The 4,159-nt window shown below is 47.6% G+C and overlaps 1 pseudogene; it reads left to right on the top strand.

Moving 5' to 3' along the window:
• Window positions 1-317: 317 nt before the first annotated feature.
• On the top strand, window positions 318-1,351 carry LOC144819717 (putative G-protein coupled receptor 132 pseudogene; annotated as a pseudogene).
• The last annotated feature ends 2,808 nt before the right edge of the window (window positions 1,352-4,159 follow it).

The following is a 4,159-nucleotide window of genomic DNA, read 5'->3' as shown; positions in this document are numbered from 1 at the left end:
TCGGTTTGGGCGGGTTGAGTTATTATGGGAGGGAACTGATGTCCAGCTGGGTAGAGTGAGTTTCGAGGTGAATGTAAGGTGTTTCGGGAGCTTGCTTGCTAGCTTGGGAGTCTAGTATTTCTAACGCCCCATGATTGACTCAAGATTTTCAAGTCAGCCCAATGACGTTGAGGGCAGGCAGCAGCAGCAGAACCAGGCGTACATCAGTTAATTAAAGCAGTGCCCGTGCCGCCCAGCTCACCACGAGCAACCCCACGTCCGGGTCTCGTCAGATGGACGTCGGAGAGACTTTGCTGTATCGCCAAGTAGAAGATGCCATGAAAAACAGTACCTGCTGCCCCTCCAAGGACTCCCCCAGCTGCGGCATTGACTTCTGGGCTGGCAGGGTAATCGTGGTGACTGTCTACAGTTCTGCCTTCCTGCTCGGCTTGACGACCAACTTGTTGACCCTATGGCCCATAATCCAGCAGGTGCGAAAGCAGTAGAACGTGCTTGGCATCTACCTTTTAACCCTGGTCACATCTGATCTACTCTACATCCTGACACTCCCCCTCTGGGTCCTCTACGTCTTTGGTGGAAGGGTCTGGACCCTTGGCAATGAAGCCTGCGCTCTGGTGGCCTTTGTTTTCTACTCCAACATGTACATCAGTATCTGCCTCCTCTGCTGCATTTCCTTGGACCGATGTTTTGCCGTGGTGTATCCCATCCACTCCCTGGCGTTCGGCAGCCGGAGGGCAGCGGGGGCCATGTGCTACGTAGTCACTATCGTAGTTTTTGCCTTCCACCTGGGTGTCACGAGTACGTCTGATGAACATGATGGCACTTCCTGTTATGAGACTAACCCCTTGCAGGCGTGGCCAAGTTTAACTACTTCCGCTTTGTTGCTGGCTTCCTACTGCCCCCGGCAGTCCTAGCAACCTCCTACCTGAAAATCTTTCAGGGGGTAAGGCAGAGCAGCTCCTTGAGCCAAGAGAAGAAAGCCAAAGTCAAGCACATGTCCATAGGGGTGATTGTCATATTTCTTCTGTGCTTTGCCCCATACCACCTCCTTCTCCTCCTGCGGACTGCGGTGTTCTCCTCCTACGCCGACCCTGACGCCAGTTGTGTTTTTGAGCAGAAGGTTAATGTCTATTTCTCTGTAGCACTTGCCATGTCCAGCCTCAACCATGCCCTGGATCCCATCCTGTACATTCTGGTCAGTGACAGTGTGAAGAAGGATCTGAAGCGTGCTTTTCGGTGCCAAGCCAACCTGTGCCAGAGTGGCCAGGCACCAACAATGACTTCTAGTATTAAAAGTACTCTTGTAGGGAAAATGCACAGCCCTGACAACATAGCTTCTATGATGGAGTGAGGGGACATCTGAAAGAGATTGGAGATCTTGGATTGGACATCTGAGATGCGTGGTTACCACAGATCAATGTAACTGGTAACATAGATCACATAAAATGACCGCCCATCAACATAGTCCTTGGGTGCATCCGAGAGCTGAAGTTATAGCGTTGACTCTCTTCTTCTCTTTTAAGCATGTTCTGTCAAATTGATTTTTATAAACGGAAAACTTGCTGTCTGACAAACCCCTTTTTTAACATATTTATTTGAACCCCAAGGGCGCTTTTCGATGGTGAAAGTGATATATTTGGCTTATGAATTATATAAAATGCTCGTTTTATCTGTAATGTGTATAGGTATTGTGATATTTGACCTGTGCTTTGATGGTTTTAAATTTGAACCGAATAAAGCTAACTTTGACTCAAGATCACCTCTTTTAAAAGCATGGAGTTCTTTTTTGATTTAGTGAAGTGCGATCATGATTTCATCCAATCTGGGGTCTGGAGCGGTTAAGAGTGTGGTAGGAGGCTGTGTTATGAGTGTGAATGGCTGCTTTGTGGTCTGATCCAGTCTGTGTTCAGGTGCCGGTATTAGTATAGTCGAAGGAGTGAATGTAGATGGCTGAGTTGTGAGTGTGGCTGGCTGGGGTGAGGGTGTAGATGGGTGAGTTATGGGTGTAGATAGCTGAGTTATAGGTGTGGCAGGCTGGGGTATGGGTGTGGGAAGTGTTCTCGAGTGCGATGAGTGGTCTGAGGGAGGCGTGTTATCTAAGTGATAATGGGGTGTCCAATGATGTACCAATGACTGACCAGGGGGAGGTGGACTGGAATGGGGAGAGTGCGTGCTAAGAGTAACATTGTGCAGCAATGATGAGGTAGCAGTAGTGTTGGTTATGGAAGGAATGATGTTACTGGGGGGAGCAATAATCAAGCACGGCAGGGAATCAATATCTATAGGGGTTCCAGATGCTATCTCAGTCGTGCTCGGAGGAAGTACAGATTGTAAGTTAGTCGGCATGGAAGTGGCATGAGTCTCCCGTGTGAGAAGTGGTCGGTGTAATAGGGGAGCGTAGATGGAGGAGGGTTTGGGGAAGTGACATGCAGTGTGCTGGAGTGGGTCTCCTGTGTGAGAAGTGGTCCATGTGATAGCGGAGCAGGTGTGGAGAAGTGACATGCAGAGTGCCTGGGGGGCGGGGGGGGTTTGGAAGGAGGTGGCGTAAGATGCCAAAGCCAGTAATGGGCGGTGAAGTGGTGGGGGATGGCTGTCAGATGGGATTGGCGAAGTGATATTTTGAGTACTGAAGGTGGGAGTAGCTTTGATGGTAGTTTGGGGCTTGGCCACTTGTTCTTTAATAATGTGGAAGATGTAATCTAGGAGACTTAAACTACGGTCTGTGGATTGCATGAGGATGGTTCCGTTATTGTAGATGGTGATGGTTGCTGTCCTTTGGAAGAACTGGGAGGGGGAAATATAAATAACTAGACCATGTGCGGTCTTTCTAGAGGATGAGATTGTAGATAAGGCTAAGAATGCTCTCCTCCATTCCGCTCTTCGTTTCATGTGGAAAATGATATCAGAGGTTGTGTTGAAAAATAGGGGTCAGCGATGGGAGTTTCCAGGTGAAGTTTTATCAAATTGTGCTTGAAACGTTTGGCTGATTTTCTTGAGAGGTTGGGGGTAGATGATGGTGTAGGTATGTGTGCCTGTGAGCTCCATGCTATGACCAGCACAGTTGGTGAGATGATATGAGGAGCAGAGCATGTATGGGACTCGTAGGGGAGGTGGGTGGGTATGGGAGGGGGAGATAGTAGCTAAGGAGGTGGCTGGATTTTGAACTGAGGGGGAAACAGGGGTTGGATCTAATATACTAATGAAAGTACCAAGGGTGCCAGGAGCAGAGTATGATGTGTAATGGGCTAGCTAAGAGACGAGGCCAAGGGCAAAGCAAAACATTACATTAAAATGAGGGAGGAATGCAGGGAAATGAGATGAACTGAGGGAGGAATGCAATGAAATTAAATGTAATGAGGGAGGAATGTAATGAAATGAAATGAAATGAGGGTGGAGTGCAATGAAATGAAGTACTTAAATAAAAAAAATAGATTACATTAGAATGAGGGGGGAATGCAATGAGATGAAATTAAATGCAGGAGGAATGCAATGAAATGAGATGAAATTCTGACCTGAAATGCGTATGGTAAGAGGACGGTGGTTGGCAATCTAAGTGCTGTACTCCAGTGGTAGTGTCAGTCTAATATGGTCGACTCCTTAGGCAAGATCCTCATAGGCATCTATGCAGTCCTCTTTCTGTTTCCATTGACTGTGTGAGCCTCGGGATAGACCTGTATCACTGACCATCAAACTGTAGAGGGTTGTGGTCCTATTTCAGTTGTTATTAATTGGGTCAGAAGGTTGCTGTTTATCTCTCCAAGGAATGGCCAGTGGCTGGAGGTGGCCCCCTTGTTTCTGTTGTTTACGTGAATGGTCATTTTGTGGGGATAGTATCCAAAGTCACTGTCCTCCTAATAATAAGCGCAAAGTACAACAGGAGAATAAGGGTCAAACTTTAAATAATCAGTAAGATATAATAGAGATGAGCGAAGGTACAAATAAAACAGCCATGATGTTGTCGCTGTTGTCGTTTCTAGCACAGACTGGTCGGGCTGCAAGTTGCCTCCATGCCACCCTTTGGTGACTGGGGGTCATGTTGCCCAGGTTCCGTGGATGCTGTAATCATCTCCAACTGAAGCAAGACTTCATGAAAAGGATCCAAAACGAGCGCACTTTCGACGTTCTTGTGGAGGCAGGGCAGAGATGTGACTTCCTACAA

The sequence above is a fragment of the Lissotriton helveticus genome, chromosome 2_1, assembly GCF_964261635.1.
Source record: "Lissotriton helveticus chromosome 2_1, aLisHel1.1, whole genome shotgun sequence".
Classification (NCBI taxonomy): Eukaryota; Metazoa; Chordata; class Amphibia; order Caudata; family Salamandridae; genus Lissotriton; species Lissotriton helveticus.
Note: the sequence above shows the minus strand (reverse complement) of the source record. Positions and strands in the feature narration are given on the sequence as shown.